The sequence below is a fragment of the Rhinopithecus bieti genome, unplaced genomic scaffold (genome assembly GCF_001698545.2).
Source record: "Rhinopithecus bieti isolate Rb0 unplaced genomic scaffold, ASM169854v2 scaffold_36315, whole genome shotgun sequence".
Taxonomy (NCBI): Eukaryota; Metazoa; Chordata; class Mammalia; order Primates; family Cercopithecidae; genus Rhinopithecus; species Rhinopithecus bieti.
Window position 1 is genome coordinate 1,584,098 of NW_016815814.1, and position 14,664 is coordinate 1,598,761.

The 14,664-nt window shown below is 42.2% G+C and overlaps 1 protein-coding gene across 2 annotated transcripts in view; it reads right to left on the bottom strand.

Moving 5' to 3' along the window:
- The window catches only part of ARHGAP25 (Rho GTPase activating protein 25), a 115,873-nt gene that overhangs the window by 3,088 nt on the left and 98,121 nt on the right, over positions 1-14,664 (bottom strand). Inside the window, exon 12 of one of the 2 annotated variants that reach the window (XR_001881799.1) lies at positions 10,522-10,846. The exons of the other annotated variant lie outside the window; for it this stretch is intronic. The gene's annotated coding sequence lies outside the window, so the exon portion shown is untranslated. Of the gene's footprint in view, positions 1-10,521; positions 10,847-14,664 lie in introns of those variants that run through there. 2 annotated transcript variants of the gene reach the window in all.

Below are 14,664 nucleotides of genomic sequence, written 5' to 3' on the forward strand. Positions count from 1 at the left end.
ATCCATTGTGGGCATTCCCTACTTGCATAATCTTTTCTTTTTTAAATTATTTATTTTATTTTTCCATAAATTATTGGGATACAGGAGGCATTTGGTTACATGAGTAAATTCTTTAGTGGTGATTTGTGAGATTTTGGTGTACCCATCACCCAAGCAGTATACACTGCACTATATTCATAGACTTTTATCCCTCATCCCCCTCCCACTCCTCCCCCAAACCTCCAAAGTCCATTGTATCATTCTTATGCCTTCACATCCTCATAGCTTAGCTCCCACGTATCAGTGAGAACATATGATGTTTTGTTATCCATACCTGAGTTACTTCACTTAGAATAATAGTCTCCAGTCTCATCCGGGTCACTGCAAATGCTGATAATTCATTCTTTTTTAACTACTTGCATAATCCTTTCTTATCACTTCCACAGGGAAGCCTTCCTTGAACCCCAAGACTAGGTTAAGTCTTCCAGGTATATGCTCCCCTAGACCCTGACTTTCTTCTTCATAACACTCAACACACTTGATTAATATCTGTCTTCCCAGATAGACTGTAAGTTTCCTTCATGAGGCATAGCACATGCTGTTCTCATGCATTGCCTGATATCCCTATGGTCTTGACCAGGACCTGAAATATGGTAGGTACTCAATGAATAGCATTTAATAAAACAGATTTTAATCTCCTCAGCTATTACAGTAGCAATTGGAGGGACCTGGTAGATCCTGCTATAGTCTGCAAACAATGGTGCTCTGCCTGCCAGAGTATCAGCAGCTCACTTCATACCAGATACTAGACAATATCTCTCACTGCCTTATTTCCAGGAGCGAAAACAGCTACAGGTCCCTGAGTCTTCTGATCAGTGACCACTCACTGTCACTCAGGTTTTTTGTCCACCTCCTTCCATCAGAGTCACTGTTTTCCAGAGTTGTCCTGTTTCCTTGGTCAGAGCTATTGGGGGTAGGAAGTTCATCAAGGAAGCTGATACTGGTCTGAGTAAATATAAATGCTTGAGGTTGGCAGAGGATGGGTTAGAGATATTTTCAGAAATAGAATTGCCTGATCTTGGTGAGAAAACAGATGTGACAAAAGCAGAGTGGAGGGCATGGAAAACTCCAGATGATTCTGTGTTTTCTGGCAGCAGTGACTGGTTGAATGGCGACATATTACCTAAGAATTGCAAAGGAGAAGAGCATGACTGAAGGGAAAAACTGAGGATTCTAGTTTGAAAATACTGAGTGTGAGATGTCCACTCCCATAATGGATGTGTCCGGCAGTTAGAAATATGAATATGCAGATGGGAGAAAGGTCAGAGATGAAGACCCATACTGGGAAGATGGTAGCTGGCCATGGTCTGCCAGTCACCACCAGAAGACTGCCCTCTTCACAGGACTACCCATCTCTCTACCCAAGATCCTACTGAATCTACCCTTTCTCTGAGTAAGTGGCCAGCATAGCTGTTGCCCTTGGGTCACCATGACAAAGTGGCAGTGGCTGTGGCAGCCACCATGGGAAACATAGGTCAAGGCACTAGGATTGTCCCAGCCCTGATTGAATGTTCACCCTGGGCATGATCTCAGAGGAGGCAGGGAAGTCTTGTGAGCACTGTGGGTCTTGGCTCCACTGGGGATGCTTTGGGAGATAGAACATATCAGTAGAAGTCTAATAGAGAAATATGTGGGAATTTGAAAATCTTGATAGAAAAATAGAAACTTGGGAACAATTTTGTGGAAACATATGTCAAACCTGTGGGTAGACCTGTGATGTTTGGTACAAGCAGACAGGAAGAGATTTACTCAGTCCTCATTTTGCAAGTTTCTCCTCTTCTGGCTCTCTCTTCACTCTCACTGACTGTACCAGTCATTTGACTTAAAAAGACACTTGGTCCCTTGACCAGTCTCTTGATTTTTATCCTAATTTATCAGCCCCTTCTAGTTTCACTCCCACGTCTATCTGTCATGGATTCACCATCCGTCAGTCTATCCACTCTCTGGCTTGTGTTCTCAAGTCTCCTTATCCTTTCAGCTCATCCACAAGGCAAAGCTCCAAGCCTGGATTTGTATTACTTCCTGCCTTCTTCACTCCTGTTCTGGGACTGCTTTGGGGGAAACCATGTAGTCAAGAGATTGATGCAGATTCTTTCTAGTTTCATAGTGTCCAGACCACAGACTGCCTAACAACACTTTCAAGTGTCACCACTGGTCTCCATGCTCCATTTGGTTAAAGAGTATTCTAGACTCCTAACTCTCTTTCCTTGCTCTGGGCTCCTGTCCTTCCCGTGGATCTCAGCTACCACTTTAGCTTCACCCATAAACATGAGCTGCCTTTGTCTGTGCTGCATACAACACAGGTGTGCACACTTCAGAGTGAATGTGAAATGGCTGCACATAAGACTCCAGGCTGCTACAGCAAGGGGTGATGAGGCAGAATCAAAAATAATTAAGATAAAAATAAAAAATAGTAGCTAACACTTACTAAGCTCTTATTAAGTCCCAGGCAGTGTTCCAAGGATGTCACCTCATTTAATCCTCATGACAACATTGTGAAGTGGGTAAAAACAGATCCCTGTTTACTCATGCTTCTTTGCTAAGAGAACCACAATTTCGTTCACACCCATGGTGTGGCTCATAATTGACCTGAATGCACCACTGTATTCTGCCCATCTTTGCCAGATAGGCAAGGCACATCCTTAGCTGCCTGTCCAGCAAGGGGTGGCCACATGGCTATGTTCTGAGCAACGGGAGGTCAGGGGAAGTTTTCTGGGATGCTTCTTTTTGCAGATGAAAGAACAGTGCCTCAAAAAGTGGAAGGCACTTGTCCTCTACTCCTTGACTTTGAAAGTGGTCAAATGGCCTGGGGCTGTGGGGGTCACCTTAGAAATAGGAGGTGACCAGCATGACCAGCATGAGACAAGCCAGGAACAAAGGATGGTGGAGGGAGAGCTGAAGAAGAGAAGAGCCTGTGCCTCTAAGACATTGTGGAGCTGCCCTTCCGCATCTGTACCTCCTATTTTTAGATTTCTCATTAGGAGAGAGAGTTGCCCATCTGTACTGCCTGGCTCACATTTAGTTCAGTGTCCTATTATTTGCAGTCAAACATTCTTTACTGAATCAGGTCATTACCATCATTAGCCCCCTTTTGTTGAAGAAACTGAGACTTGAAGAAGGTCAGTGACTTTGCCAAGGCTGGTCCGTGGGGAGGGAGTCTCACCTGAAATACACACAGCCTGATTCTAAGGCCTGCTTTCTGGGTTCTGTCTCTGCCCGCCAGGTTCCAGGCAGTAAACTTTTGTGATGTACAGTTGGATGATGGGCAAAGGAAGACAGAACCAGATAGAGGGGAGTAACAAGGAGAGGACAAAGTAAGAGAAGCTAGACCTATGTAAGAGAAGCAGCAGGGAGACCAAGGTTAAACATACAAATCGACAGAACATCTCGGGTGAGGGTGGAGAAAATGACTTTGACACTCCAGTGAGAGTGGTATGTAAAGGGCTGGGGCTAAGGAAAGTTCCAGCTGAGAGTGTTTCAAAAGACACAAGTAAAATACAAGAATCTATCTCCTAAAAAAAAAAAAAAAGTTCTCATCTATCTGCGCTGTCTTTGATACTATACAACCACTAGGAAAGTTACACAGAATGGCCCACGTGGGCCCAGAGCTATAGGTTATTATGAAATAATACAACAGATGAACCTTTCTTAGGTTACACTGTATACTTCAGCATTCCTGGTCCGACTATATGACTCTTCCAGCTGCCACCCTGTGAAACTGAATGAAGAGACGACAATGGAGTCAAAGAAAGAAAGAGATGAGAAACAGCTGGCACCAGGTGAATTTGCAGGATATTTATTAAAGGATAGGCAAGTTCTTCAATTCTTGAGTTGCACCAATGTGCTCAGCAGCAAATTTTTAAAAGTTTGAACTGGAGCTAAGAGCATACAATTGTTAATAGCAATTTTCATAGCTGTGAACTTTGAACAATTAGTATAAAATCTTGCCACCTTTCATTTCAATCCTACCTTTTCTAACCTATTCTGGGACCTGGTTCCATTTAGCCAGATTGATTATGGGCTTCTGAATTACTGATGGTTCCACTTCGCATGTGCTGCCTCCTCTGCTCTGAACCGTTTTCCTCCCTCCTCAGAATCATCTCCTGACCAGTCCCTACTCACCATAGTACTGCTCAAGTGCCATCTTTTCCACGTAGCTCCCCCTACATTTGGTACTGAGTGGTCCTTTTTTGTGTTCTGATAGTAACCTGTACGTGCCCCTATTACAGTACTGGTTTCATTGATCTGGAAGTATCTACCTACAAGGACTGTGTTTTAAATAATTTAATCCCCATACCTACTAGGAACATTGCCTCTGCCATTCCTTCTGCCAAAATATTCTTCTTAGGGCTCTTGTCCTCATTCTCTAGGAAAGCTCCTTATTTATTTCTTAGTAGTATTAATCACAATCTATAGGTCTTTTATTTATTTGCTTTCTTATATCTGTCTCCCACTCTAGAAGAATCATTGTGTGAAGGCAATGACTATTGCTTTCTTGTCTCTATCATGGAACCTGACATTCACTAGGTGCTCTAAAAATATTTGTTATAAGAAATAATATGTCTGGCACAAAATAGTAAAAATCTAGTACCTAAAATTGAACCTGGGGCTGCTTTACTGCATATGTTTCCAAAAGCTAATTATCTCTATATTTTGTTGTTGAAAATTGTTATTTTATGAGGACATGTATTATTAATACAATACATGCAAAAAACAAAATGTGTAGGTAGAAACCATACAAAAGGATTTTTTTTCCCCTGTGGGATAGTGTCTCCTTGTGACAAGGACTACATCCTTCTCTGGAGACTGTTGGCTCTTTATGAGCTTTAGCCAACACATATTCTCTTTTAAAACTGTTCCTTTTGAAATTGCTGGTAGCACTCTTGAACATTCCATTCAGGTAGTAACAAGGCAGGGGCCAGACCAGAAGGGCCTGCCCTGTAGCCAGTGTTGGATACACGTGATGTTAGCTCCAGCCCAGAATTCTGGTCTCTATCACTTGTTATCAACTCAACTTACTTATTCAGGTGAGGTGATAAATTCAGAAAATACTGTCCCCTCCACAATTCATGCAAAAAAGAGAAATTCTGGGGGTCTGCAAAAGTTCATAGAGAATGCATATTATGAAAAAACTATACATGGATTTCAGAAATTTTTCTGCACCAAAATAAACTCATACTAACTTATTATAACATGTATAAACAGTATCTAGCTTGAGTCAATAAGAAGGATATGACATCAGTTTGAAAAGAGCCCCTATCAGAACAACATGAATTCTGATAAAATAGAAGCAAAGACTAATATTGAATTTATGAAGCTTGGGTGGCAGAATAGTGAAGTCATTAATGCATTACAAAACATTTATGAGGACAACACCCAAGGAAATCAGCAGTTTACAGATAGATAACTCATTTTAAGAAGAAACAAGATGATGTTCAAGATGAAGACCACAGCAGAGATCATCCACATCAATTTGCAAGGAAAGAATTCAACTTGTTTGTGCCCTAACTGAAAAGGACAGAAGATTAACAGCATACACAATAACCAACACCACAGACATCTTAATCGGTTCAGCACATGTAATTCTGACTGGAAAATTAAAGCTCATCAAACGTTCCTTTTCATGGGTGCCAAAACCATTGCACCCAGATCAGCTGCAGACAAGAGTAGAAATTTCCATGGAAACTAAGTAAGTGGGATCAAAATCCTGAAGCACTTCTCTGAAGAATTGTAACAGTAGATGAAACGTGGCTTTATTAGTATGATCCTGAAGACAAAGCATAACCAAAGTAATGGCTACCAAGAGGTGGAAATGGTCCAGTCAAAGCAAAAGTGGATCATTCAAGAGCAAAGGTCATGGCAACAGTTTTTGGGAATGCTCAAGGCATTTTGCTTGTTGACTTTCTGAAGAGCCAGAGAGTAATAAAATCTGCTTATTATGAAAGTATTTTGAGAAAGCCAAAGCATTAGCAGAAAAATGCCAGAGAAAGCTTCAACCAGAGGGTCTTTCTCCACCAGGACAATGCTCCTGCTCATTCCTTTCATACAACAATGGCAATTTTGCAAGAGTTTCAGTGAGATTTGGCATTCATCTTGCTGTCTTGATTTGGCTCTTCCTGACTTCCTTTTATCTTCTAATTAAAAAAAAAATCTTTAAAGGGTAGCCATTTTTCTTCAGTTAATAATGTAAAAAAGACTGCAACAACATGGTTAAATTCCCAGGACCCTCAGTTCTTTAGGGATGGACTAACTAAATGACTGGTATCATGACTTACAAAAGTGTCTTGAACTTGATGGAGCCCATGTTGAGAAATAAAGATTATGTTTTCCATGTTGTCTTTTAACATCATTTTTTCATGAACTTTTAGAAGTCTCCTTGTATTGTTTGTCACCATAACATAGAGAAGATAAGATCTTTTTCTTTGTATTAGTTTTCCTTGCATATCTGACCTTCAGTGTACCTTCAGTACAGGTGATTGCAGAAGAGAAGGTCAAATTGGGTAGGGGCACTGAGAATGCCTGATCCACTGTTCACTTGGCCACCCCATCACTTCAACACATATCACTCTTCAAGAGCAATTACATCTCTACTTAGGACAGGTACCCTAAATCTGAGAGGCCCAACTTCCCCCCATGGGTACACTTCTGTAAAAAGAGCCACTGACTCTTCAGAAGAGAAGTTTGGCTCTCTGTCCCTTTGCATTTCTTGAAACTTCCAGCTCACTCAGAACTGTAGCACACTGAACTACACAAAACACACCAGAATGTAATGAGCCTTCTCTACCCCTAATTTTCACATCAGTAACAAGTAATTTCTGTCTAGTAACCAAGTAATTACTAGTAACCAAGTAGCTTCTCATATTTTGCAGGCATTATTAGCATGGAGCACGGTCAATTCAAAACCTGTTTTTCCCACCAGTAGCAGTGAGACTTAGGGCTAGTCATGTGACCTTGCCAAACCTTTATTTGCTTGTTTACTTATTTCCTGAAATAGGAGTCATCATCTAGTAACACCTACTTCTTTAAGATTTTACTCTCATTTAATAAACTAGCCCAACTAAACTGCTTATACAATGTCTGGCAGGTTGTTAAAGCTTAAACTTTAGCAATAGTAATAAAGATATGATTTGTTAAAATTATAACTAATCATGATGGATTATTAAAATGTATCATCGTTATGAAGAGAATGGTTGTTAGAATTAAAGCAAACCTCCTTTGACTCTAGTGTTAAAAATAAATAAATAACTACAAGCTTAGACCCCTTATTGAAGTGGGGAGAAAAGGCGGTAAAAGCCAAGCCTGAGGCCTGGCTAATACTACGTGTTCAACAAACAGTAAATGATAAGTCTTCAAAAAGAGAGCTCAGTGGTAGAGCTCTCCTCTCCTCTGTGAGGAAAAGCAAAGATCCAGTGATTTTTTTCTCTAAGGGTGCCTTTTGGTTTATTCTGAATTATAATATTTTGTGGGTAAAGTGATCAAGGACATAATTAAAGGCATGGGATCCTGAGTCCATCAATCAATCAACAAGTATTGACTAGGCCAGAAGCTCCCAAACCTCAGTTCGAGGTGCCCTTAGTTTCTCAGTGAACATTTCACAGTGCCCCTGGGCCAAAAGAAATACCTAACGGCGCCATTTATTAGGTAAATCCCACACGATTTGCTAAGCATTTCTGTCTCAATGACTTAGTAGCGGTTTGAAAAAGAATACACATAAATAGGAAGAAAAACAATACTCCTTTTTTGTCATTTGTAAATAACCACAATTACTAATGGGATATGTGTTTTTATTGGGTACTGCCTGGTTTCTCAAACCTTGGAATCAGATTGGACACCACCACCCTCCTGTGCTGTTTCACATTCATTTCTGTGAGACGCTTGCATTTTATTACGGCAACAACCGGAAGCCCAGTTTCAAAAGCCTTGACGCAATTGAAAGGAATGTGGATGAACTGATGTTGAAGTTACAAACTACCTGAAACTGGTCATCTGCTCTGGGTCCCCAAGATATTGAGGATCACTGTGCTTTTACTTAAAAATGTAAAATATCCTGGTGCCCTTCTGAGTTTGCTGTGGCTCCTGGTATGGGGTACCTCGACACATAGTTTGAGAACCACCAGGCTGTCAATTTTTGTGTACTAAGAATTCTGCTAGGCATGTGGTCTAATGCAGTGAAGCAGACGGACACAGTCTGTTCTCCATGAGTCTAACAGGTTAGTGGATGAGACCAACATTAATAAAATAATCGTACCAATAAATTCATTATCACAAACTATGATAAATGCAGTGAACTTAAGCCAGGGTGTTGCCAGATGGGCCTTTTTCTTAGGCCTCAGAGAAGAATCTGTCTTCATTTGGTTCTCAGAAGGTGTTTCTTTTGGCAGAAGCAAACCTACGATTGTACTCAACACCATCCTTCCTAAAATAATGACTTGGATAGAGAAGAAAACTGGTAGGTACGGAACCGTGGAATTAAAACTAACAATGTTTGTCTTAATAAGATGATCTCTGCTCACTACAACCTCCACCTCCCGTGTTCAAGTGATTCTCCTGCCTCAGCCTCCCGAGTAGCTGGGAATACAGGTGCAGCCAGCACCATGTCCAGCTAATTTTCATATTTATAGTGGAGACGGGGTTTCACCATGTTGACCAGGCTGGTCTCAAACTCCTGACCTCAAGTGACCCACCTAACTCGGCCTCCCAGTGTGCTAGGATTACAGGTGTGAGCCACCATGCCCAGTCCACCACCTGGGGCTTTTAGGATGGATGCCTTTTGTCCAGGTCCCAGGCTGCTTACAACCTGGAAGCATGCTTCCTGGCTTCTTGAACCTCTGTCCCTTGGGCCCCCACCTTCATCTCTAGAGCCCTGTTTTTCAAACTCACATTGGGGCTCAAGAGGTAGGGAAAGGTCCTAGGCCTCTCTTGCCAAACTAGTTGTGTGGAGTAACCGGACTCTGGAAAGATAATATTGCAGGGGAGAGTTTTGACCTCAGTCTCTTATCCCCTAGTCCCAGGCTTCATCCCCACCTTGTATTCTATCCCATCCTTGGGTTGATGGAGTGGCATGAACTTACAGCTCCCACTAGTGGCAGGGAGTGGGCCACCAACATTTCCTGCCTGTTCATTTGTTTCTTCCCTTCCACATACCGGATCAACAGCCAGGCTTATGGTGTACCAGAAGTATCCCAAAATGCTATCTCCACATTGCAGGGGCATTTCTCCATACACTGGAAATTTTCTGCAGACTTGCAGGGAGTCATGGAAGTCTCCAGGCCTCAGGAACATCTTTTCCTTGTTGGCCCCCATAGCCTCAGTTAGCAGGAGGGAAGTTTAAAGCTGGGTAGGAAGACTGGGAAGGTCTGGAGTTGGCTTAGAAAAGCTCTACAGCAAGGATTAAGAAAAGCATGCTCTTCTTTTCCCATCCTCAGTGATGCTTCCTTAGTATCAGAATGGTGAGACTGGGAGAGCACAGCATGAAGGGGCAGGAGAGGCTGCTCAGCCTTCCTGGAGTGTGTGCTGCAGATCTACCTGGAGCCCAGGTGCAATGGGCCCCTGTGCTAGGCCCCTCGTGGTCCAGTCCAGGTCCTGGGAGAATTGAACTGTCATTGGAAGCAAAATAATTACAGTAATAAGGAATGTGCTTGTCTGGCATATCTCTGCAAACCCATCATAGTAACAGCTGGATGAGTATAGAATCAGGCATTCAGGGCTGCCAGGTTAAGTTAAATACTGCCTCATCACACCCAACTAATACAAATATTGTTGTTAATAATAATAGCTGAATATATAACCTCATAATTAACAATTACAAAGAAAAGCCAGGTTTTCTGACCCTGATCCAGAGACTTTCTCATGACATCCATGGGTTAGCAAGACTTTTGAGTTCTGATCTTATTTATCTTCTGTGATAGAAAATTTAAAGCAAAATGAAACAACCACCTGTGGTTTCTAGTTATGAAGACACTACGATGTTTACTCAGCTGCAGGGGAGATTCTAAAAGATTCTGAAAGTTCTGCCTTTTCACTCGAGAAGTAAGTGACAGTCTGAAAAGGGTTACTGTTATGGGCTGAACTGTGTTACCCAAAAATTCATATGTTGAAGTCCCAACCCCCAATACCTCAGAATGTGACTTTATTTAGACATAGAGTCTTCAGAGACAATTAAGGTAAAATGTGGTCATGATCTCATTAGTGAGCTCCAATCCAGTATGACTGGTGCCTTTACAAGAAGAGATTGGGATTCAGATGTACATAGTGATTTGACCATGTGAACACACAGGCAGAGGTCAACTATACTTCTTCTGCAAGCCAAGGAGAGAGGCCTCGGAAGAAACCAATCCTGCTAACACCCTGATCTCAGACTTCTAGTCTCAGAATCACAAGGAAATAAATTTCTATTGCTCAAGCCACGGAATCTGTGATACTTCATTATGACAGTCCTAGAAAACTAATCCCCTGAGGTTGAGAGTTTTTCTGAAAATTTTAATGATGATACAGAATGCAACCTGATACCAGTAGAGTAGAACTGGGTTTCCAACTCAGGTAATTCCTACTCCAGAATCTTCACATAAAACGAAAATATTAATCGTGCACCACCTTGGACTTTTTTGAAACAATGGCTTTTAAAGGGCTGTTAAAGAACATTTTGGAGGAAGTTCTTTTTTTAGTGAAGACTGCTTTCCAAATGCGTTAAGGGCCACTCCACGCCTACGTCCTGGTGCAGTAAGCTTCCGGCAGAGGGCGCACATCTGGACTCTGCATCTCCTCCAGGTGCTTCCTCCAAAACTGAGTGCTGGTGTGAACATAGATCCTGAAAGGCAAAATGGAAAGTCCAGGTTCTCAGGCTGCCACGATTTGTGTCAGCTCATTGCTGCACCGGAAGCTCGGAATGTGCACATTGGGTCAAGGGCTTGAGACTTCCCATAGTGGCTTTGTGTGGTCACAGACCATTTTCTCAGTCTGTGTCAGAGGCCCAGAGGCTCTCACTGTGGCATGAGCCCTCATCCTCGAGCTCCACTACTCAGAGGAGCTGGGAAGAATTTCCACCCTTCCTAGTGGCAAGTCTCACTGTGAGAGCAGAGTGCCACCAGGAAAACAGGACAGAAAGTCTGCTTTAAGGAGAATCCTTATACTGGGGGTTATGAAGTGCAATATACCCTTATCTTAATGCTAACACTGGTACCATGTAGCCCACCCTTGTCTAACCTGCAGCCCATGGGCTGTCTATAGCCCAGGATGGCTTTGAATGTGGCCCATCACAAATTTGTAAACTTTCTTAAAACATTATGATACATATATTTTGTCTCATCAGCTATCGTTAGTGTTAGTGTATTTTATTTTTGACTCAAGACAACTTTTCTTTTTCAATGTGGCCCAGGGAAGAAAACATTGGACACCCCTGATGTAGCCCTTTCATCCATACTAGGCTATTTTGTTCTAAAGACGGTCTTGTGCAGTGAGCATGCCAGGCCTCCCCACTACCACAGTTTGCAGGCAAGGAATGTGATATCTCATAGGATGACCCTAACTGGCACCTACATTGCCAGCCAAAGAATGGCACAAAGACGTGTACAGAAGAGACAACCTTAAGCAGCTGACTGCTGGCTCCTGCAACAGTGTCGTCATGACATTTGTCCTAGGGTCCCAAGGAAAGAATACAGATCTGCAGCCGAGGAACAGGCTGAGTTGACAAAGCAGCTCCCACAGTAACACAAGGACAAAGGGTGTATGTAGATGTGCACACGTGGTAGCAGGTTCTACTAAAGGAACCTGGACCGACCATTCTGTAAGTACCCACTACACTCAGGGAAGGTATCTGAGCTTGTATTGTTGGCAGGCAAAGGTTTATAGGGCGGAGAGCAGTGTGGCAGTTCTATTAGATGTATAGTACACCTGGAAGTAGACAATTAAAAACCTGGAACAGTTCTCACAAGGTAATACTGTGTTTGAACTTAACCAGCACCACCCTCCGCCTAGAGTAGACAAAGGAAGTCATTTTAGAATTGGAAGTCTGACCTTATAAATTTGCAGCCTACTGAATCTGTCCACTACTAAATCTTTCTGATGTTGACTTCTTTATGTACAAAAATATATTCTCTTCTACTATCAGTAATAATAACAATAATAGTAGTTTCATATGCTAATCAAGAGATATTTTTAGGTGGGCTTCTTCGAAATCTCTGGGGAGCTAAGACTCCCCTAAACTCCTTTGTCTCTGTTTTTACTTAGGTTCCGTTAACAACTGTGGCACACCTAAAATTCCTCATTGTCAATGTGCTACATTGCCATTTCTACTCCACTGAGACCATCTGTTGGAGAGTCATTCAGCTGCCTCTCTGGCTCCTCGGTGCGAGCTGAAAATAGTGCCTACTCTGGACTGATGTGGCCTTGCAGGCTTAGGAAGCTGACTGCGCTTTGGCAGGGAAGAAAAGGCACCCTTTCCTTTACTGAACCATCAGGGTGAAAGGCTCCAAGAAGAGACTGCAGGCTGGCCTGGAGCTGCTCTGTTTCTTTTTTTTTTTTTTTTTTCCTTTTTTCTTTGACAGAGTCTCACTCTGTTGCCCAGGCTGGAGTACAGTGGCACAATCTCGGTTCACTGCAAACTTTGTCTGCCAGGTTCAAGTGATTCTCCTGCCTCAGCCTCCTGAGTAGTTGGGATTACAGACATGTGCCACCACGCCCAGCTAATTTTTGTATTGTTAGTAGAGACAGGGTTTCACCATGTTGGCTGGTCTCAAACTCCTGACCTCAAGAGATCCGCCCGCCTTGGCCTCCCAAAGTGCTGGGATTGCAGGCATGAGCCACCATGCCCAGCAGGAGCAGCTCATTGCCCCCAGCCTTACAACTGTACCTGGGACCTAGAGACCCTCATTCCCATGGAATTCCAAATGGCGCACTCCCTCTGCCTCCAGCTTCCCTCTGATTCTCTCTGTGGGGTTTCTAACATCTGGGCCACCCTACCTCATGCTGGCTGTGCCTTTCAGTTGAGTGGTCCAGGAAGTGCCTCTGCCTTCCCTGGTATGCTCTGCATAGCTCTCTTTTGCTGCTAGGTGGAAATTTCAATTCTGCTCTTGCCTCTCTCTTCATTTCACTGTGATTTCCAGTAAATCTCCATATTTCAAGTTGGCCGAGCTTTGCTATCAATATGTGCATGCAGACTAATTTCCCAAAAAGCCAATTTGTCAGATGAGCAATTTACTCCATTACTGGAGATTTTTTTGAAGTGTTAACTTTGCCCTAAATTTGCCCCAGCTCAGAAGCTTTCAGAAAAATATTTCCTCTGGGCACAAGACAGTTTGCAGAGTCACTGTGTTGCCAAAGGCAGGAGTAAAAGCAGAAGCAAGTGACTTTGTTGTAAAAAGGGAATATAGTATGTAGCCCTGAAGTTTTTGCTCAGATTAACTCAGTTCATACAAATAAAGCACTTAGAGCAGTCTGGCAGGCAATAGTCAGCCCCCAATAAATGTCAGTGATTATTACTATTATTAGTACTATAATAATTATTACTTTTAATTTAATGTATGCATTTAAATTCTATGAATCAAACTATACACTAGATGAAAAATAAAAATAACAATTTAAATGAGGATGCCAGGGAAAGAAAATAGCAATCCTAGTGGTCCATATTCTTATTTTCATCATTTACAGTACTTTATAACTACACTTACACCTTAGTGACCAGGGTGTACACATAAAGCTATAAATTGGGGGAACTTATATACAATTTCTGACGATTTTCAAGGATACTTTTGACCACAAGGGATTTTTATCTTATCGACTTACAAATTAGACTCCCAATATGATGTGGTTGCCCTGACTTCTGAATCTTTGAGGGGGAAGAGGGTTTTAAAAACTTATTTGAGCATGGAATCCATTGTTCAAAGAGTATATCTTGTAAAGAAAAGCCTTCCAAGGAGAAGCTTTGGGAAGCACTTCTGTAATGAATTACATTGAGATCTTCAGAGGACAGAAACCTAATCTCGAGTTAGAGACGTGCTGTCATTACCAAAACCACATATGGAGCATCTCTCCCCAGTCAGACAAGAACCAAAGGCAACTGACGTGACTGCTCTCTCCTTGGAAGGATGGCAGGAGCCATGGCACTGTGCACTCAAACTTCAGGGAGCTTCAGACCCTCCTGCCTGTTACTGTACCCATGCCTGGGCTCTTCACTATGTAAATGTGTTTTGAAACAACTCTCACTATAGAAATGAAAAGCCTGAAGATTTCTCAGCCAAAAAGGTTCAACTGATGATACTCTACAAAGAATAAATAGATCAATCTAATTGAACTGACCAAACCAGTCAATTTTTCTAATAGAGTAAATAGGATCAAATAGGTAGGAAGAATATGAGCCATATCTTATGGCTCATACTGGGTGGGGTGGCCCAGAGGTTAGAAGATTTAACTGATGATACTCTACAAAGAATGAATAGATCAATCTAACGGAACCAACCAAACCAGTCGATTTTTCTAATAGAGTAAGTAGTATCAAATAGGTAGGAAGAATATGAGTCATAATCCTCAATGTGAATGTGGACTAGTTATTATTTTTATGGTCATTACTTAGGCACAGGTTGAGTGTTTCCTTTGACACTCAAGTCACTGTGGTTGGATGATCCAGTACTA